This window comes from Pristis pectinata, chromosome 1 (genome assembly GCF_009764475.1).
Source record: "Pristis pectinata isolate sPriPec2 chromosome 1, sPriPec2.1.pri, whole genome shotgun sequence".
Taxonomy (NCBI): domain Eukaryota; kingdom Metazoa; phylum Chordata; class Chondrichthyes; order Rhinopristiformes; family Pristidae; genus Pristis; species Pristis pectinata.
Window position 1 is genome coordinate 34,629,217 of NC_067405.1, and position 23,161 is coordinate 34,652,377.

Below are 23,161 nucleotides of genomic sequence, written 5' to 3' on the forward strand. Positions count from 1 at the left end.
TGAAATTAATAGTCAGTGAAATATATAAACAAGAACTTCGTGGAAACACAAGAGACTGCAGATGCTGGAATCTGGAGCAAAAAAAAACAAACTGCTAGAGGAATTTAGCAGGTCAAGCAGCATCTGTGCAGGCAAAGAGATGGTCAACGTTTCAGGGCAAGACTCTGCAGCAGTTTGTTTTTTTGCTCCAGAACTTTGTGGCAGGTTCTTAACAGTTTAAAATCTAGCTTTAAGAGCTAGCATAAAGGAAGCTAATATATAGGTTTTAGAGGCCAATCATGCTAGCCTGTGGTGACTGAGCTTTTTTTCATTCATTCACTCATTTCCTCAGAATATTTGCACCATTTACAACACATATCAGGAGTATGACAGAGTAAAACTGACTTGTCTGGGGGAGTGCAGTTCCAACACTCACAGAATGGATACCATCCTGAAGATTGTAATCCATTTGATTGCTATCATATTCACCCACCAAAATTCACTCCACCTACTACCAGCGCACCATGGATACAGTGTGTTACATCCACAAAATGGGATAAAACCACTTCCCAAAACTTTTTTTTGCCAACAGCTCCCAAACTGAGTAACACCTCAGAGGACAAAGGCACACCGAACATCAGAGGGTGGCTCAGTGATACAGTTGGTAAAGTCACTGCCTCACAGCGCCAGAGACCAGAGTTCAATCCTGACCTCGAGCGCTACCTGCGTAGAGTTTGCATGTTCTCCCTGTGACCATGTGGTCACTCTGAGTGCTCCCGTTTCCTTCCACAGTAAATTGCCCCTGGTGTGTAGGTGAGTGTTAAATCTGAGGAGCTGATGAGAATTTGGGAAGAATAGAAAGTGGGAGGGAGGAATAAACGTAGGATGAGTGTTAATGGGTGGTTGAAGGTTGTCATGGACTCAATAGGTTGAAGGGCTTGTTTCTATGCTACATGTTTGTTTCCATAGCTACGAGGTTTATGACCAGGTCACACTATATTGACTTGGAAATATAACATTGTTGTTGGTTTTAAATCCTTCCCAACAATGACTTCACCATATGAACCACAGAGGTTCAAGATGGAGGCTCACCACAACTCTCTCAAGGGCAATTAGGAATGGATAATGGATGCTAGCCTTGACAGTGCTGCCAATATCCCGCAGATGAATAATAATTTTTAAAAAATCACAAGCCACATTTGGAGTATAAACAAAAACCGATTGCCTGGTTTGAATGTCTATTTCTCCGTTGTATGGGTTGAAGAAACAGAGCTTAAATATATCCTACATGACTTAGTCGTACATTAATGTAATAATTTGTTTGCTTGAAAATATTCAGAGTTGGGTATTGTGCCTGGGTCATCAAAGCTTTCTGCCAAGAGTCCTGATGAAGGGTCTCGGCCCAAAACACCGACTGTTCACTTCCCTCCATAGATGCTGCCTGACCCAACTTTCCGTGTGTTGCTCCAGATTTCCAGCATCTTCAGTCTTTCTTGTGTCTCCTTTTGCAAAGTTAGTCAGTTAGTCCCTTTCATGTGTTTTTTTTAATGGATTTCCCATGATTTAAGAACAATGGAAGAGAAAAACAACCAATGGTTTTGGAAGTGTCTTAAAATTATTCTAACACTTATTTGTAATATTGTTAAATTTGCAGTTCCACCTTTTCATTTTGTACTTTGTACTTTACTATTAATCATAATGTCCAAGCGATTTTCCATTGTCCATTTTTCCTTAAAAACCTCTATACAAACTAATTTCAAATGCCAGCCAAGGCTCCCAGTTATTTTTTTCAGTTTAATAGAATTCGATGATTTATATTGAAAAGCAACTTACTTACTTTGTAGTTACCATTTGGAAAAAAACTGCTTAGAGTTAAAATATTAAAAGTTGCTTATTGCAATAAAAATCAAAATAAAAACCACAAATGCTGGAAATCTGAAATAAAAACAGATTACTGGAAAGACACAGCAGTTTAAGCAGCATCTGCAGGAAGAGAAACAGAGTTACTGTTTCAGGTTGAATACTCTGTCAGAACTGGGAAATAGAAAAAAAACATTTTTAAATGTGTTGAAATGCAGGGCTGTCGAAAATGTCCGGAAGGTTGGACTCAGCTAATGAAGAGAGCAGAGCCGACTAGCTGGGTTCGTCCAACAGTTCTGTATTTCACAACATCTTGCACTCCTTTGTCAGTAACGTCACTCTCTAAATGCCGCCATCAACTCATCAGTCGCTACTTATCCCTACAGCAACACTGCATTGCAATAAAAGATAGGAGTGGTGTTCAATGGGAAGTTCTTACGTATTAAAATGCAGAAAACCAGCACTGATTCAGCCAGAATCTTTAATTCTGAAACCAGTTTAAAAACAACCATTTATTAGTGCTGTTGCCTGTCACAATGGTAGGAGCAGTGTTGAAAATGTATTTTCTTTTGAGAGAAGTATAAATAATATCCAAGCTCTGAACCCATTAATCTGCACCAACAAACATTCATTTAATTTTAGACATGTTGTAATAAAACTTGCAATCAAAAAGAAATAACCAAAGAAATAAAATGGGAGGTCATTAACTCAGTGTTGATGCTGATTTTGTAAGCATTTTAACAGCATGACGAGAATGAACAAAGAATAAATTGTGGCTATAAATAACAAGAACTTCTACAGGTGGAATCAGTTAAAAAGGATGTGAATGCCAAATCTCTTCTGTACTTCTCAACAATACAGAATATATGTCACTGGGAGATAAGAGAAGTTTAAATACAGGGGCAGATCTTTGATGCCAGAGCGAGTGACAGGACTTGCACAGCTCTACAGAAATTCCAGTTTCCAGCACTGATGTTGGCTCAAGGAACAATGGCATCTGTGGCATTTCCCATTCCCCCCCTCCCCCGCCAACACCTAAGGGAGGGAGGGAGGGACAAATGGAACAAATAGCAACCCAGGGCAAAGGGAGACACCTGAGAATTAAAACACACAGAAACTAGATACTGGGCAGTTTTATTTCAGACGTTGCCTCAGCATTTGCAAACATTCACTTACCAGTTTTCATAAATGCATTCTCAGCGGGATTACTTTAATAAACCCTAATCATTAAAAAAGAGTCCAATGCGTAACACTAAGGACCATGGGCAGAATGGATCATGCTACTGTACACAGATATTAAGGTAGCAGTGAGGTTACAATTTTAAACACAAACAGCCCAATATAAGCCATACAAGTGTGTGCGCATGATGTTAATGTACAAATATTGTTCAATGTATAAATCAAACTGCGAAAACTTGGAAGAAAAATGCAGCTTTACAAGGCTATGCAAAAGTACTGCAAATGTATAAGAAAATCAATATTAAATGACTCCAGAATACAATTTAGAAATGAGACTGTTATTTCTTAAATTGATGATGTAAACAATTTATTTTACTGATCTAAACATGGGAATTATGTGTATTCTTTTTTCTTAGGCTAAACATTAGGAAATGTCACCTGTTGGCAGCACCAGCAATGTACAGGAAATTGTTGAAATATGCACATTAATCACAGCCTTAGAGCAACATTCTCCAATGTATCAGTGATCCTTTCCCTGCATTTCATCAGCAGCACTAGAAACTCTGGAAGATCAACAATTCTTTGCACAAGACGGATGGCTTTGTACTACATACCTGCACCCTCAGTAAGCTTTTCAGGAACATTTAATTTTGGACTCTTACAGTCAGCAGAAAGATTATTGTTCTGGGCTGCACTTGAATTGAGGGGCATTGCTTGAAAAGACAACATGCTGACTCTATGTCATCCAGTTCGTCTAACTTATTTTTTGCTCATCGGTACGTCCATATTCCACACTGATGTCCTTAAATGGACTATGTTTTCAGCTGCTAGCTGACAGTAATTATAACCAACTTAGTTTAAAATGTGGGTTGAATTAGCACAAAATAAAGCCATGTCCGTGCATTCTTTTTGAACCTGTAACAGGCTTAATTTCTTTAAAAATATATTGAATTCAGACTATTGATGCCCCTCCACTGGTTATGGGAGGCTGCACCAGTGATGCTCCTCTTCAAATTCACCCTTTTTGGAAACCTCTGATCCAAGCCTGCAATGGCCCTATTTGATTCATCATCAGATATATTTCTTTTTAACAAAAAAATATAAAAAAAACATTTCTCCCAACAAGTATTCAAAACAAGTTCATTCAAAACCACTACTGCCATTTTCTTGTTCAGGTATGGCATTTCAGCATCATGGGATTGCTTTTCCTTTTTTCAGTAGTTGGCATTCTGTCCCATTACCTCCAATGGTATTCTGCTTAAATTTCATCTGAGGACAATGAAGCAATATTATTACTTCTGGTTTGGTTACAGCAGAGGGACAAACAGAATGTGCGCTGGATGGACTCATCTACCATTGCCTCTGGATAGCATTCCCATCGACTTGAGAGTCATAGAGTCCTACAGCACAGAAACAGGCCCTTTGCCCATCTAGTTCATGCCAACCTGATCTTCTGCCTAGTCCCATCTCCCTGCACCCGCACCATATCCCTCCGAACCCCTCCCATCCATGTACCTATCCAAACTTCTCTTAAGTGTTACAATTGAACCCACATCTACCACTACTGCTGGAAGCCCGTTCCACACTCGCATCACCCTCTGAGTGAAGAAGTTCCCCCTCAGATTCTTCTTAAATATTTCACCTTTCACTTTAAACCTATGACCTCCAGTTCTAGTCTCACCCAACCAAAGGGGAGAAAACCTGCATGCATTCACCCTTTCTATACCCCTCAGACATCTCTGACCCTGGCACCTGGGAGGCAACATACTATCCAGGAGTCTTTCTTTGTTCCTTCTTCCCAGTTACTGGCCACTGAAATTGGCACAAATCTTTCAAGTGTGCAGCATTATAGTAGTTCCAATCCGTCAATATACGAATTAGAGGTAAAATCAATGAGACCAGTCCAGTCAGGTTAATTAATGAGATTATTTTTAAATTACACCTGGATTATTAATGAAAAATAAATGGCCCATATTTTGTGGGAAAATGTCAGCAGTTCTATATGAAACTGCTATCCCTCCCACACTTAACTGCCAACTGCAGCATTCATGTGCTTGAGTGTGTGAACACAGAAATCCCCAAGCATTTCAACTGCTGCTTGCCAGCAATTCCATGACTGCAAGGTTGGAGCATTCCCTTGCTTGTGGTGAAGAATCCAATGGAGAGGGGTGGCCTTGAGTGAGTAAACTTAAATATAATGTTTACATATTAAAAATTGTTTTGTTTTATTTAAATGTTTTAAAATTTTAAGTCTGAACGAGTTCCAGAAGTGTCAAAGCGAAATTAACAGAAAAATTAGAAAGGCAGCATATATGATGATAATTACCAGCAAGGCTTTTGACAAGGCCCCATATGGCAAGTTTACCACAGAAGTGAAAGCCCACGGAATACAAAAGAATGGCAAATTGGCCCTAAAACTGGCTCAGTGGGATGATGCAAAAGATCAGCAATTGGAAGGCTGTTACCAATGTTACCATAATCAATCTCTTGCTTTTTTAAGATATATTAATGATTCCTTCCCAAATGTAGGGGTCATGATAAACAAGTTTGCAGACAATGCAAAAATTAGGACCGTGTGGTTGACAGTGAGAAGGAAAGCTTTACTGCTGGAAGACACAGTCTGGTCAACTGTGGAGAAAAATTGCAAATGAAATTTAACCCAGGAAACTGTGTGGGAATGCATTTTATGTGGTGCAACAAAAGCAAGAACACCACATCAATAAAAGTGGTTAAAACAAAAAAAAGGGGATGATTTCATTTATTAGTCGAGGCGTGGACCATAAGAGCAGGGAGGTAATGCCAGAGCTGTAGACAATGCAAATTAGATCACATCTTAAGTACTGTGTACAGCTCTGATCACCATATTACAGGAATTTTATGATTGCACTGAAGACAGAGTGCAGAGAAGATGGATGAAGATGATGTTGCCAGGACTGGAAAACTGTAGCTCTGAGGAAAGATTGAATAAGCTACAGTTGCTTTCTTTGAAATAGATGAGGCTCAGAGGAAACTTAATCGAGGAGTATAAAGTTGTGAGGGGTCTTGATAGAGTAAATGAAAAAGATCTATTTCCCCTTAGCAAATGGGTCAAAATCCCATGGTTGTAGACTTAAGGTATTTGGGAGAAGAAAGATGATAAAATTTTCACCCAGAGGGTAGTGGGGTCTGTTACTCACTGTCTGAAATTGTCATAGAGGCAGATCCCCTCAATACACTTAACCAGTACTCAGATGTGTTGAAAAGGTGTGACCTGAACAGCTCTACACCAAATGATGGACTGTGGGATTAGGATAGGAAGTTCTTTTTCAATTGTAATGGTCTGAATGGCTTCTTTCTACATATTGTGGATTTTTTGATCTAAAGCCCTGCCATAGGACCGGACCTTGCCATAGAGGTTGGAGCTACCTTTATCCAGCAATCTGTCCCAGAGGTCTGTACAAAATAACAGCCAATATTTCTGCTTGAACAATGGTGAATATGGGTAGGACTGGGCCACTGGGCTACCCTAGTTTGGAAATTCCTAATAACTCAATATTTAACAGGGTTATTGTAGTATAATGAACAGCTTTATATGTTTTGCTTTCTTGAGAATTATTTATTGAATTCTATCAATTTCAGCAGGGTAACCAAACTGTTGGGAGCCCAAGGCCAAACAGTGTATCACTATGCCATAGTACAGTGTGGAAATAACAAGGTTAGCTTATCTAAAGATAAGTATTGCTGCTTTTCTATTAGGACAGATGTATTTCAATGATAATAAATAATTTATGATTAGGAAGATAAATAAAATCTGTTATGTTCTTATCCTTCACCATGTTCAGAGTTACTTGGGAAAACTTCAGTAAAATACTACTGGAGAATAAAACGATTAATGGATGGCATAAATTTTATGTTTAATGGAAGACAAAATAAAGGAGCAAGGCAATCAAACAAACTGAACATTGAATAATGGTCTTATCCTGTTTTCCACTGTTTCTCTCCTTTTCCTCTCCTGCAGGTATCGATTCCTTGCTGCAGAACAATTCTATGGTTTCCAGGCAACTTCCACCACTTTATTACTTTATAGCTAATCAAACGTAATGACACTGCCTTAGGATGTCCCAATGTGCTTCACAACCAACTAATGAAATGCAGCAAATGTATCATAAGTTGCCATGTTTCCCTTCATAAACATAGTTTACATACAGCTGTAAGGCGAGTCAATATCTCTTTCAAAGGACAACAACTAGAGCGAATAATCTCAGTGGACACTCAAGTCAAGAATTAGGACTTGAACCCAAGACCTTCTGACTCAGAGGGTGGGAGTGCCAAAACTGATTCGAAGTTGATACCTGCAATATTATAAGGCCCAGACAGTAAGAACCACAACTAAGTACAAACATCGTCCAATATCCACATTCTTGCAATTCCAGCAAATGCCACTTTGTAGCAACTGGGAATAAGAATACAAGTCTTGCCCATATTTGTTTCCCAACTCCAGGGTCACCTGGGTATTAAAGTACTCCTTGCACTAATCCAGCTAATCAGCAAATACAGCGGACTAAATCTGAGACACTTCTGGTCTCCCTTACTAAATATTAACCCAGTTGTGGTTACCCATTCACATAGCACTCCTGATGTACTTCATTCTGATTCCTAGTTTCTCAGTTTCCTTTCTGGTAGAACCAGCAAGGGATTCAACACCTCCAAAACTATTGCAAATGTTGTTTTTCCCAGTAGTCATGCTTTGTTTATATTCCCTGCCAAGCTGTAAATGCCCAGTTCATTTTGCTTTCTAAGTAGCAGTTAAGCGTGCATTTGAACGAGCTGGAGTGATAACATGAATATTACTTTGGGAAGTACAAAGACTACATACTAGAAGCAGCTGGAATTGAATTCAGATATCTGTTCAAGGCCGATTCAGTGTGCAGTTTCTCTTTGAACTGCAAATGTTCTTTACAATTTAAAGACAGCCATTCACTTGATTTCTTTCATACCACAATAAGCCTGGAAGATGGGCCAAGTCTGTGTCAGTGGCAGCTGCACTAACAAGCAATTAAACAGCGACTCATCACAATATTATAATTGATGATGTTTGAATGAATTGATATCTGCACTGATCTGCTGGTTCAGATTAATTTACCTCCTGACAGCTTCTGGCTCCCTCATGCTGTATACCAGAAGTGATATGATATCAATCGACAACTGTGAAGGAATGGACCAATTATTGTAAAGCAAAATTAAGGACATTGTTCTTGTGTAATGAGTAAGTAAACCCAGATGAAAGAAAACTCGGAAACATGAACCTCATATTTGGACTTACAATTCACATTATTTGAACACTGCATAAATGTAACTGTAAAACATTCTTTGTTTAAGAATCACAAACATTGTATATTTTCTTAAAAGGCAAATGTGCTGCAGGGTTTAACCTGGACTGGAGGTCCATTTTCAGATTTATTTTGAGAAAGCCAAAGACTGCTATGAATCTACAAACTGACTTGATTGGCACTGCTCGTGATTCTGATTTGAGAAAGAACTTTAAAGTTACGTCTCTTTAACAGTCCCAGTTCTCTATTCAAAATTAGTGGAAGGACTCAAGCAAGGGGACATATCTATTAGATAAGGAAGCAGTCATTTAAAACTGAGGCGGACAGGAATTTCTTTTCATGGAGTGCAATGGATCTCTAGAACTGTCTAATCCAGAGCATCATGATCCCGGACCACTGGAGGCATTTAAAAAGGAGATAGATAGATATTTTAAAGATGGTGGAATTGAGGGCAATGGGATCTGGCACAGAAGAGGAGGCAAGGCATAAGACAGATCAGCCGAGAGGGGCAGGCTTGAGAGGCCAGGCGGCCTACTCCTGTTCCTATTTTCTTGTATTCTTTTAAATTTCTTGAATAGCCCCCAAAAAATACTTTCCCCCTTTGTCATAACATTTGACTTAAATGGGGTTTTTGGCACTAATTTGCATCAAAATTAAATTTGGCTGAATCTCACTAAAGAGAGACTCCATATAAACAGATTCACCCAATCACAGGTAAGTGTGAACCATTGTAGTCTTTTCCAATTTTTTCATTGTATTGTACAGTTACCATGCTATTAATATTGCTTTTTGTCTTAAGCAACATGTCATGTTAGTTGAGAAGTTGAAATCATCTTGAAAAGGTGAAATTGGTCTTTGCCAGTAGGATGAAATGGGCTAATTCTCAAGCTGGCAGCCCATTTTATGCCACATTCAGCTCTCAAATCAAAACTGTCATATCTTTCCACTTTGATATGTAGCTTTTAATGGAGATATGAATGACAAGTGGGAAGTCCAGATTTTAACCTTTTCTTCAGTTATTACTTTATGGATCTTTATATTATTCTAAAATAATAGATGTGCTGACAGTTAAAATTTAGTTAAATATGACTAATTATTCAATAATTATGATTCAAGGTCAGAATTTAAACCATTTATTCCCACTATCTTTTTAATCCAATCATAATTTTGTCTGAATGATATTCTATCATTTTCCTGACTACCCTTCCCACAAAGACTTGGCCACAATCAAATCCATTTTTTTTTTCCAGTGACGGATGGCATCTGTTTAAAGAGTATTTCTCAAGTAATTTCTTCAAAATTCTTTTATAGAAATGCAAGTTACTTGCTTAATTAAAGAAAGCACAAAGCCAAAAGAAAATCAATAGGGGACATGTGTGAATGCATCAACTTAATCCTCAAAGCAAATATGATCACCATAGCCAGAGGTAGAGTTAAAAACATTGTATCAGAATCAGGTTTATTATCACTGACATATGTCGTGAAATTTGTTGTTTTGTGCCAGCAGTACAGTGCAAGACATAAATACATAAAAATTACTATAAGTTACAATCAAAAAATAAATAGTGCAAAAGAGGAATAATGAGGTAGTGTTCATGGGTTCATGGACCATTCAGAAATCTGATGGCGGAGGGGAAGAAGCTGTTCCTGAAACGTTGAGTGTGGGTATTCAGGCTCCTGTACCTCCTCCCCGATGGTAGTAGTTTGAAGAGGGCATGTCCCGGGTGGTGAGGGTTCTTAATGATGGATACGCCTTCTTGACACACCACCTCTTGAAGATGTCCTTGATGGTGGGGAGGGTTGTGTTTGTGATGGAGCTGGCTGAGTCTACAACCTTCTCCAGCCTCTTTTGATCCTGCACATTGGAGCCTCCATACCAGGCGGTGATGTAACCAGTCAGAATGCTCTCCACTGTATATCTATAGAAATTTACAGAAGTCTTTGGTGACATACCAAATCTCCTCAAACTCTGAATGAAGTAGAACCACTGGCATGCCTTCTTCGTGATTGCATCAATGTGTTGGGCCCAAGATAGATCCTCTGAGATGTTGACGCCCAGGAGCTTGAAGCTGCTCACCCTTTCCACCGCTAACCCCTCAATGAAGACTGGTGTGTGTTCTCCTGATTTCCCCTTCCTGAAGTCCACAGTCAATTCCTTGGTCTTGCTGACACTGAGTGCGAGGTTGTTGTTGCAACACCATTCAACCAGCCGATCTATCTCACTTTTGTACACCTCCTTATCGCCATCTGAGATTCTGCCAACAACAGTGGTGTCATCGGCGAATTTATAGATGGCGTTTGAGCTGTGCCTAGCCACACAGTCATGAGTGTAGAAAGACTAGAGTAGTGAGCTAAGCACACATCCTTGAGGTGCGCCTGTGTTGATTGTCAGCGAGGAGGAGATGTTACTACCAATCTGTATGACTGCGGTCTCCCATTGTAGATGACAAATGCTCATACCTAATCCTTTTCCTTAGATTCCACTTCCCCTCATCCCACAATGTTTAAACATACACTTATTTTCTTCCTGCTCCCCTAAACACAACTGTATCCTTCTCAATTTCTCATTTCTGATAGCTAAGAAGTGTAGCCTTGCCAGATAGTGTCTGAACCGCAAGACAAAGATGAAGATACACCATTACTTGTTTTGATATTGCCACTACCAGGTCAGATCCAGATAATTTGTGCACTGTAAAAATCTATCCTACATGCAAGATCTGCCCATAGCGAGCCACTGGGCATGAGGGGTATGTATACTGGGACAGTGCAGCATAGGTGCTAACTCCCCAGAGGGCCAGGTTCAACATGAGCTCTGTTGCACAGCACTCAGCCAAAGGACCTTGACAAGGCAGCCTTCACCATAAGGCTGATAGGTAAGCAGAACAAAATGATTGGTACATTGGAAGACCTGCAGGATCACTCCAGAGAAGGCAGACAGTATTCATCAGACAGAATTATTTGTGATCTGCTTCATGCTACAGAACTTTGCAATTATGCAGGCTTAGCTTTAACGACAGTTATATGGAGAGCAGGATGAGGAGGAGGAGAAATTAACAGGAGATGCAGTAGCATAAAGAGAAGGAGGGAGAGGAAGGGAGGAGACAGTTGTGCAGTCAGAGGCCAATCTTATGGACTATAGTGTCAAAAAACAGAATTGCAACTCCCCCTTCCTTAATAGCTCCCATCTTAGACTCTCTCTCTCTCTGCCAACTGTTACCATATTCATTTAATCACAAAATGCTACAATAAAAGCCAACACAAAGCAATATTTGAAGCCAAGTACATGCATTGAAACACGCCATATTCCATCCAAACCATTGTACATTCACTTTGTCCTAGTGCTTCTCCTCCACATTCCCTGATAGCTGCAGCACAGAACATCAAACAGCATAGAGTCCAGCAGCAGCTTAACCAGGTTTTGTACAGAATTTTGAGCCCATCCTTTCCAGGAACGAAGTGACTTGATGAGCACAAATCACAGATACCACCGTTATACAAGCGTCCAATGATCCATGTCTCGGTTCCCATGGCAGCACAAACAGGAGCCATTCAGCTTTTGACTAACTGCCCTTCACACTCAGTTCGATCCCTTACCATCATGTCTGTAGATAACAATGAAGAAGAGGACGTTGGCTTAAAGATGCTGAAAAGATTGCTAAGATTGCTGAGCCACCACGCCAGGTGAGGGAACAGTGATTCAACGGAGCTTGAATTTGCTGTCCTGTTTTGGGATGACAAGTGTTCACAACTGTATGGAAGACATCCTGCCTGTACCCTTGCTTGGCATCCAGTTAGCTCAGGCTGCTATCATTCATGGAATGAAGGTTCAGTTCGCAGCCATGCCTTTTAGGCTGAGATTTGCTTCAGGTCATCCTGCAAGGCTACCTCATAGAGTCACACAGCATGGTAACCAGTTCCTCGACCCACGGAGTGTGCACCGATCATCAAGCACCCACTTACACTAATCCCACTTTCATTCTCTCCACATTCCCATGTTTATTCCCATCAACTCCTCCCAGATTCTGTCACTAACTTATAGTGCCCAATTAATAAATAACTCCACACATCTTTGGGATGTGGGAGGAAATCCACATGGTCTCAGGGAGAATATGCAAATTTCGCACAGAATCAGAGGCCAGGAGTAAACCCTGGTCTCTGGAGCTATGAGGCTGCAACTCCACTAGCTGCACCATTGAGCCTCCGAGGCATTCTGAAAGCAATGTGAATGCAGGCAATAGCAGCCTGCACCAATGCGAAACCCACAAATCTGGCAAACCTGCCTGTTTGTTCTGCCTGCTGCTCTCTCGCAAAGGATAGATTTAGACTGTGCCTGTGCTAGTCCTCGTCCCACAGGAAAATGTTGCAGATTTGATCCACACCCAAATTAGCCAGATATGGAAACGTTAATGTCCGCTGTGACTTTAACAGCTCCATACAAAGCTGCTCTGGCCCTGCTCTGGGTCAGTGGCTGAGGGCTCAGCACGAGATGCAGAGGTCCTACTGAATTAGTCACCTCCTCTACAAATCCTGGCTTTCCTTCCACTCTTCCTCCAACCTCATCCGCCCCTCATTCTCCCTATCATGCTACACTTCAAGAAAAAATTGCAACTAAAGCAGCTGTGTTTGTGTTCAAAAGATATCACAGAAGCCTTTTAAGTGAAGGCAAAAATCTTTGCTTTCACTGCATCACTCCCTGTATAATTCACAAACTCAAATGAGGTCTGAAAATGCTTAACAATAGTTTACTCCAAGATGTCCAAGAGTATGCCATGTGCTGCTGCCTTACCCAATTTAGCAACCTTTGTGACTCATGGCATTGATGCACCTTTGTGTGGTGCACCTAACTGGACACCACTTAGCAGCTGCTACCCTCAAGCAAAACTACGACTCAACTTAATTTTACGGCCACAGTCCTCAATATTTGGTTGCACGACCACCACTCTTCAGGATTGCCATTGGACAAGAGCTACATGCATGTCCAAAGTTCAAAAATAAAAGGAACTAACCCAGGAAAGGATCTAAAACAAAAACTTAAATGCGGTGAAGCTAAAGGAAGTAAATACAGCCATTAATGGGCTGTTGATTGGCTATTGTGGAAGCCCAATTTCACACAGAAACAAAATATTACTTGTATATCAGAGAGCTGGCTTAAAATGTAAAAGACTTTTCTCATGTACTAAAATTAATAAATGTTAAATGAATTACATTAAAAATTTAAGATCACTAGCTGTCAGTGTTCAGCAAGCCATCAGCCTGGTTTTGGAGACCTTTTCAACCCTGTTTTGTTCAGAGATGTCTCAGTTGTGACGTTCTTGCCTTGGAGTCAGAAGGTTGTGAGCTAGAACCACACTCCAGAGACAGGAGTATATAATAAAAGACACTTCAGTAGAGCACTGAAGAAATGTCGCACAACTGGGGTTTCCAACTTTTGGATTAAAAAGCCTTGGCTACATTCTCAGGCAGATACAAAAGACCCTAGAGTAATACTTGAATAGAAAAAAGTTTGTGTCTTGGCCAGTAAATTTCCCTTAACCAACATTGCTGAAACAAGTCACCAGGTCATTACTCATTGCTTTGCAATAGAGTTTTATCTCTGCAAATTAGCAAATACAGTTGCCTTCTTACAATGATTGCATTTTAAAAATAACATTTTCCTTGAGGTTGCAAAAGACATTTTGTTATCATTCCATCATTTCTATGTTTAACATGAGTGATTAATACCAAGAATGAGGGCCATTATCTAATAAGACATCACATGTACAGTCTGCATGTTCATGGCTGACATGAAGATTTGTGCAATTGTCAAAATCTGATTATAACATGATCAGGATGTGATGGGAAATAGAGCCACATCTGCTAAATTAAGTAAAGTGTGGAAGATTCAACTTTGGTGGAGCACAAAAGATACAGTTATAGATCAGCCAGCCATTATACAGACCCATTGCCCCCCACCACCCATCCCACTTTCTTTTCCATTAAAGTCAATCAGACATCACTCGATTTACACTAATGCTGAAATTAAATGTTTGGGCGGTTGTGTAGTGCATTGAGATTGGGTTTATTTCAATATATCTGTTCTATCATAATGGGTTTTGAAAATCTGTCAAGTTGAAAAGAGATGCAGCACTTTTGTGCATTAATCTCTAAAGATTCATGGCCAGTACTAAAGTGGCAGCAAAAACAAATGGCCCAATAATACGTACAGGCCACGGTGATCCGATATAAAGTAAAAGCACAGCAGTGTCCTTATACAAAAGCTTTGCTTGGCTCCACCTGGAATACCGAATCCTGTTCTGGTCCTTACAGAAAGTGGAAAATAGTGAAGCCCCAGGAAGGGTACAGAGAAGGGCTACTGCACTAACATCATTAGTAAACCCTTAGTTATTGTGATAGGTTCAAGGGACTATGTCATTTCATCCAGAATAACAGATTTGCGATAAACGTGATTTAGCTTTTCACCTAATGAAAGGGAATAGATTGTATACAAGTAACCAGGTTATTAGTTTGAGATGGAAAAGGTGTGGTAGGAGGTTGTTCTGTTCTTGGTAACTTCCCACTCAGTTGGGAGAGTTCAAATCAGTCTCTAAATTGACTGCACACCCAACAGCTGATTTGGTTCGTCTGGACGAACTTCGGCTCAGAGTTGATGAGCTGGAGTTGCAGCTACAAACACTGTGCAGCATAAGGGAGGGAGAGAATTATGTAGACGCAGTCCATCAGGAGGCAGTCATCCCCCTTAGAGCAGGTACATCTGAGGTTCAGGATGCAGACAGAATGGTGACTGTCAGGGGAGGGAAGAGGAAGAAGAAGTCAGGCAGGCAGACACAGCAGGGAACCCTGGAGGCTGTTCCCCTCAGAAACAGGTTTTCCGTCTTGGAGGCTGTTGAGGGGGATGACCTGCAGGGGCCTAGCTGCAGTAACCAGGTCTCTGGCACTAGGACTGGTACTGCTGCTCAGAAAGGAAGGGTGGGAAAGAGACATGCGGTAGTGATAGGAGACTCGATAGTCAGGGAAACAGATAGGAGGTTCTGTGGCAGTGAGCATGAATCCTGGATGGTATGTTGCCTCCCAGGTGCCAGGGTCCAGGATGTCACTGATCGGGTCCACAGGATTCTTGAGCGGGAGGGAGAGCAGCCAGAAGTTGTGGTCCATGTTGGCACCAATGACATAGGTAGGAAGGGGGATGAGGTCCTGAAGAGCGAGTTCAGGGAGCTAGGCAGAAGACTGAGGAACAGGACCTCAAGGGTAGCAATCTCAGGATTGCTGCCGGTGCCACGAGATAGTGAAGGCAGGAATAGGAGGAGGTGGCAGATAAATGCGTGGCTGAGAAGTTGGTGCAGGAGGGAGGGTTTTAGATTTCTGGATCATTGGAATCTCTTCTCAGGAAGGTGGGACCTGTACAGAGAGGACGGGTTACACCCGAACCAGAAGGGGGCCAATATCCTTGCAGCTAGGTTTGCTAGGGTGGTTCGGGAGGGTTTAAACTAGTTTGTGAGGGGGAAGGGAACCGGAGGAGTAGGTCAGAGGAAGAAGGGGATGGGGAAAAGTTAGATCAAACAAGGTAGAGAGGCTTTGGGGAAGGAGAAGCAGAATACAGGCTATAAAAGTAGTAAGGTAGATGGACTGAAGTGTGCCTACTTAAATGCATCAGGAATAAGGAAGATGAACTGAGGGTTTGGATAAGTATGGGGGACTATGATATTGTGGCTATTACTGAGACGTGGCTGACGTCAGGGCAGGAGTGGATATTGAATATTCCTGGTTTTCGGTGTTTTAAGAGGGATAGGGAAGGGGGGAGAAGAGGAGGAGGGGTGGCGATACTGGTCAGGGACACTGTTACGGCTGTGGAAAGGATGGATGTTGTAGAAGGATCATCTCTAGATTCCCTATGGGTGGAAGTAAGGAATAAGAAAGGAGCAGTTACTCTACTAGGATTATTCTATAGGCCCCCCAGTAGCAGTAGAGATATAGAGGAGCAGATTGGCAGGCAGTGTTTGGAGAGAAGCAAAAATAAAACAGGGTTGTTATAATGGGAGACTTCAACTTCCCAAATATATACTGGAACCTGCTTAGTGCCAAAGGTTTAGATGGGACGGAATTTGTTAAATGTGTCCAGGAGGGATTCCTGACGCAGTATGTTGACAGGCTGACTAGAGGGAATGCCATGCTAGATCTAGTTTCAGGAAATGAACCGGGACAGGTGAAGGATCTATTGGTGGGTGAGCATTTGGGGGACAGTGACCATTGCTCCATAACCTTTAAAACTGTCATGGACAGGGACAGGTGCAGAGAGGACAAGAAGATGTTTAATTGGGGAAGGGCGAACTATGAGGCTATAAGGAGACAACTTGGGAGTGTAAAGTGGGATGTCCTTTTTGAAGGGAAATATACCATGGAGATGTGGTCGATGTTCAGGGATCTTATGCAAGATGTTAGGGATAAATATGTCCCAATGAGGCAGAGAAGGAATGGCAAGGTGAAGGAGCCGTGGGTGACGAGAGAGGTTGAATGACGAGTTAGGGAGAAGAAGGTAGCATACATAAGGTATAAGCAGCAAAGTTCAGACAGGGCCCGTGAGGAATATAGAGTAGCGAGGAAGGAACTTAAGAAAGGGCTGAGGAGAGCTAGAAGGGGACATGAAAAGGCGTTGGCTAGTAAGGTTAAGGAAAATCCCAAGGCCTTTTTCACCTACGTGAAGGGTAGGAGGATGGCTAGGGTAAAGGTAGGTCCGATTAAAGACAAAGGTGGGAGAATGTGCCTGGAGGCAGCGGAAGTGGGAGAAGTTCTCAATGAATACTTCTCTTCGGTATTCACCAAGGAGAGGGGTCTTGATGACACAGAAGGGAGTGTAGGTAAGGGTAATGTTCTCGAGGTTGTTGATATCAAGAGAGAGGATGTGTTGAAGTTGTTAAATAATATCAAAACAGATAAATCTCCAGGGCCTGACGGGATTTTCCCCAGGCTGCTTCGAGAGGCGAGGGAGGAGATTGCTGAACCGCTTGTAAGGATCTTTGAGACCTCATTGTCCACGGGGATGGTGCCGGAGGAATGGAGGGTGGCGAATACTGTCCCCTTGTTCAAAAAAGGTAGTAGGGATAGTCCAGGGAATTACAGACCGGTGAGCCTTACGTCTGTGGTGGGTAAGCTGTTAGAAAGGATTCTAAGGGATAGGATCTATGAACACCTGGAGAATAATGGGCTGATTAGGGACAGCCAGCATGGATTTGTGAAGGGAAGATCTTGCCTCACAAGCCTGATAGAGTTCTTTGAGGAGGTGACAAGGAAGATTGATGAGGGTAGTGCGGTGGATGTGGTCTATATGGATTTTAGTAAGGCGTTTGATAAGGTACTTCAATGATAGGCTTCTTCAGAAGGTCAGAGACCAGGGATCCAGGGAAGCTTGGCTGTGTGGATTAGGAATTGGCTAATGCCTGTAGAAAGCAGAGGGTTGTGGTGAAGGAGTGCCCTCGGATTGGAGGGCAGTGACTAGTGGGTGTCCCGCCAGGGATCGGTTCTGGGACTATTTATAGATGACTTAGATGAGGGGGTGGAAGGCTGGGTAAGTAAGTTTGCGGACGACACTAGATCGGCGGTGTTGTGGATAGTGTGGAGGGCTGTCAGAACTTACAGAGGGATATTGATAGGATGCGGAGCTGGGCTGACAAGTGGCAGATGGAGTTCAATCCGGAGAAGTGTGAGGTGGTACACTTTGGAAGGACAAACTCCAGGGCAGAGTACAGGGTAAATGGCAAGGTACTTGGTAAGTGTAGAGGGAGCAGAGGGATCTGGGGGTTCATATTCACAGTTCACTGAAAGTTTGCCTCAAGGTGGATAGAGCAGTTAAGAAGGCCTATGGGATGTTAGCTTTCATAAATCGTGGGATTGAGTTAAGAGCCACGAAGTGATGAGCAGCTTTACAAAACTCTAGTTAGGCACACTTATGAGACTGTGTTCAGTTCTGGTGCCGCATTATAGGAAGGATGTGGAGGCGTTGGAGAGGGTGCAGAGAGATTTACCAGGATGCTGCCTGGATTAGAGCATATGGAATATGAGGAGAGGCTTAAGGTGCTAGGGCTTTATTCACTGGAAAGGAGGAGGATGAGAGGAGACATGATAGAGGTGTATAAAATATTGAGAGGAATAGATAGAGTAGACAGCCAGCGCCTCCTTCCCAGGGCACCAATGCTCAAGACGAGAGGGCATGGCTTTAAGGTTATGGGTGGGAGGTTCAGAGGAGATGTCAGGGGGAGGTTTTTCACCCAGAGAGTGGTTGGTGCATGGAATGCACTACCTGGGGTGGTGGTGGAGGCAGATACATTGGACAGGTTCAAGAGTTTGTTGGATAGGCACATGGAGGAATGTGAGATAGAGGGATATGCGGGAGGAAAGGTTTAGATAGTGTGAGGGTGGTTTGATGGACGGCACAACATGGTGGGCCGAAGGGCCTGTTTTGTGCTGTATGGTTCTATGGTTCTATGGTTCTTCATCGTCTTTCACAATCCAACCCCCTGTATGGAAACCATTATCACGCTTACAGAATTGTCCGACCAAAGTTACCTGTACAGAACTGACAAGTATCAAATAGATGTCCTCAGGATATTCTTCACTATTGCCTTTACGAATCTTTTTCATCTTCATCACCCCATTAGTCAATTAATCTCTCCTTCTCTCCATCTTATTAGAGTGTTTTGTGATCTTTCTGTCCTTCTCTCCTTTCCCTGCATCTTAAAACTTCTTTTGCCTGATTTTTCTGGTTCTGATGAAAGGTCATCAACCCAAAAGATTAATCTGTTTCTCCCTTCACAGGTGCTGTCCGACCTGCTGAGTACTTCCAGCATTCTCTGATTTATTGCAGGTTTCTAGCATCTGCAGTAGTTTACTTTTAAGAAAAAACTTATTCATCAACCTATGATTCTCCAGCACACCATCCTTACCACCTTTCATATTCCGCATATTGCCCTTTATCAAAAATTTATTTGGGTCATAAGTTCCAACATAGTGTCTAGAAAGCTTTTTCAGAAGCTGAACATCTGAGTAGAGACAGTTAAAGTCTCAAAAACATTTATATGTAGTACTTTGAGAGAAATAACTTTGGTAAAATAATAATATTGTCAAAACCAATCTGAACATGTAAGAAATACACTAAAGTATGTGCAGGTTATGTCTGCCTACTTATGAATATTCAAGTAGATTTCTTTTTAAGGATTAGTATTCACTGGACAAGAAATCCTTTTCAATGCCATTCTAACACGATACAAATTTTCATAAGTGTGTCAGAAACATGAGTTCCAACTCAAAACTGCAGACACAAAGGGAAGATGTATTTCCAACACTGACCTCTGTTTATTATCCAAAAGAGTGAAGTCACATTCTGCAAGAAAGATTGCTGAACTGCTGAAATATAAAACAAAATAGCTCAGAACTGAAAGTCTGTAGGCCTTTTATGTTGTCATAAGTATCAGGCCGAGTTGTCTAGCGTCCTCTGCCTCTGACCGTGACAGAGCACGTACAAGAGAGTGATAAACCTCAGTCTCTTCCTGAATGATAGAGGTCAAGTTCAAAGACAGATGTTTTCAGCAACTTGCACTAGGCTAGCACAGCTCTCTCGCTCATTGTCCCCTTAGCTTGCCATGCTCTGACACTGATGACTTTACCTGAGGTGGGCAGAGATTACTTTACAAACAAAGTTTCATAAAAAGCGATACCAGACACAACGTATTAAGGTCCTGATCCATGTGCTGAACCTCTTGTCCCATACCCCTGCCCAGAACATAGGGAGATGTTACAGAAATTTGGGCTGTAGAACTTTATAAAGAAAGGTAAATATATTGGGAATTCAAATAGTTGAGATATAATATCATGCATGTAGAAAATGTCAGGTGTAAAATATGGATCTTGCTGTTGTTTTGGAAGTAGTTTGGATTTGTGTTTGGAAGTAGTTTGGAGTTGAGCTGTTGTGCCAATATACTGTGCCCCCAATTATTGTGATATCTCCTTGAAACATTCCCACAACATTTTGACAAAAATAGAACATTTTGTGCATGATGAAAGCATTGTTTTCTGTTAATTACTGGAGACAATGAGACAGAGTTCCGGTCATGCATTGATAGATCTTTCGAGGTGGATTAAGAGAGTCTTCAGAGGCATCTTTTCCAATAAAACATGTTTGGACACATTATCTTGTAGATTTCATTCTTTTCTATTTTAACTAAAGGGAGCCTGCATGGTAACTTCAAATTAATGATGTGTACTTGTAATTGGCCAAATGTAATTATCAGAGATAAATTTGTCTCACATCTTTTGATTCAGGATATCTTCAAAGTGTTTTGAATAATTTATTTGCAGCTGATTTTATGCCAGTCGAGAGTCAGTTTGAAGTCAGCAAGAAGAGTATGCCAAATCAGTATTTTCATCATTTATGAAGAATTACCACTTTACAATGATCTATGATGGAGCAGCTCAAGAGATATTTGACCTTTATAGAATAGCAAAAATCATAATTATTGTAAATGTATTACATTTGCCTTTGGTACTAAACCTTTAATATTACATATGTGTATCCATCAGATTGCAGAATGAGCTTAGTATTTTGGATTGAGAAAAACAAACTCAAGGCAAACCTGCAAAGCAGAATAGTGGTTTAGATCAAAATCAGCAATGTTAGAGAAATAAGTCAAAGATTTTTAATTTGTTCACAGAATGTGGACTTCACTGTCAAGCCTGGTGTTTATTATCCATCCATCTCTAATTGCTCTGAGTGGATGGCTCACTTGGTCACGTTAGGTATAGCTATTATTCCAGATTTATTTAAAATTAAATTTCATGGTGGGATTTGAATAGGTGTCTCTATAACCACAGTCCAGACACTTGGACACTAATCCAGTGATTTATTGGCCAGCATCTTGCTGATATATGCTGGTGGTGGAAGCAAATATGAGATTTCAGCACATGTGCTGTCAGATGTAGAAGTCCTAGGCTTACAGACAGATTCAGACGGCTGAGTCTATCAGCCTTGCTCTGCTGTTGAACAACCCTTGGAGGCTGAAAGCGAAGCCCTGAATTGTTGATAATCACATGTTTAGAATGCTCAGAAAGACTTTGTTCAGGATCTGAGACCCCAATGGTTTTATTGGGGTTTACAAGGCTGTGGATTAAGGGGCAAAAGGGTTAGTAAATTGATCTTTTAAATTTCTTTGTTTTAAGTTAGTGTTAGAATTATTTGTGTTTTAAGTTGCCTTAGTTGACTTAGAAAAATTAAATATAATAGTTTTTAAAACATCAGAATTATTAAATGTTTCTCAGGCTTTTAAAGTAGGTTCAGTACCAGGGCCCTTACTGTTTGTTACATATACTGTATATTGATGACTTGGACATTAATGTAGGGGGTATGACTGGTAGATTAGCAAATTACTCAATAATTGGTAGAGTTATGGATAGTGTGGAGGATAGTCTCTGGCTATAGAAAGATATTGATCAGCTGGTTAGCTGAGCAGAGCAATGGCGCATGGAATTTAATCCTGGTAAGTGCAAAGTGATGGATTTTGGGATGTCAGTTAAGGGTTGGACATACACAATGAATGAAAGGGACCTCTAGGGAGTATTGAGGAACAGAAGGACCTTGAGGCACAAGTCCAAAAATCCCTGAAAGTGGTAAAGATGCTAGCCTTCATCAGCCAGGACACAGAACATGAGGGCAGGGAAGTAATGGTTCAGCTTTATGAAACATGTGAGACCACATCGAGAATATTGTGAGCAATTTTGGTTGCCACAGTATAGAAAGGATGTAATTACTCTGGAGACGGTGCAGAGGAGATTCACCAGGATATTCCCTGGGATGGAGTATTTCAGCTATGAAGGGAGACTGGATAAACTGGGTTTGATTTCCTTGAAGTGGAGAAGGCTGAGTGGGACCCGAGAGAGGTGTCTAAAATTATGAGTGACATAGAGAGACAGTAGTAAACTTTTCCCTATGGCAGAGGTGTCTATAACCAGAGAGCATCCGTTTAAGAATAAGTGGTTTAGAGAGTATACAAGGAAGAACTTTTCACCCAGAGGGCAATTGCAATCTGGAATGCACTGCCTGAGATGGTGGTGGAAGCAGAGACTCTAATATTTAAGAAGTATCTAGATGAGCACTTGAATTGCCAAGGCATAGAAGGTAACAGACCAGGTGCCGGTAAATGAGATTAGTATAAGTACTCAATGATTGGCAATGAACAGGTTGGGCTGAAGGGTCTATTTCTGTTCTCCAAGACTCTATGACTGTTGCAGCTCACAGGGCAGCTTCTGGGGTGCAGCTTTGTATAGTACCAGAGGGCCTGCCTCTATTTAGACCAAACCACTGCAGTTCAGGATGCTTCAGACCAACAAGGCGGGCCCTCTGCCCCTGGACTCAGTCAGTATAGTATAGGAGACCACAGTCAGCACTTGTGGCCAGGGGACAAGGCTGGCAAGATCTGGCCCCAGTACTATATAACTGCATCCAGACATAGGTAATTAAGTATTGACGTCTGACCCAAAAAAAGCCATATCTGAATCTACACAGAAACCACAAAAAGATAATGCTGAAAAAGGAACCAGGAGGTTTGATCTAAAAGCACCGAGAGTGGTTGCAGGGTTTCAAACGTTGGGAACAGAATTTAAGATATTTGACTTTTAGAAAAGATACACAAACCAGAAGGGGAATGGTTATTGACCCCGATGACAAACAATAGAATTGTACAAAGAAATTACTTCCATGAAGAAACTGAAGATGCAGAACTAATTTAGCTATAGTAAAAAAACAAGGGTGGTCAGAAAGCTCTATTGCAATAGTTAATAGCCCCCCTAACAAT

At 41.3% G+C, this 23,161-nt stretch overlaps 1 protein-coding gene across 1 annotated transcript in view; it reads right to left on the bottom strand.

The window, feature by feature from the left end:
- The window catches only part of cers6 (ceramide synthase 6), a 205,482-nt gene that overhangs the window by 142,781 nt on the left and 39,540 nt on the right, over positions 1 to 23,161 (bottom strand). The window lies entirely within an intron of this gene.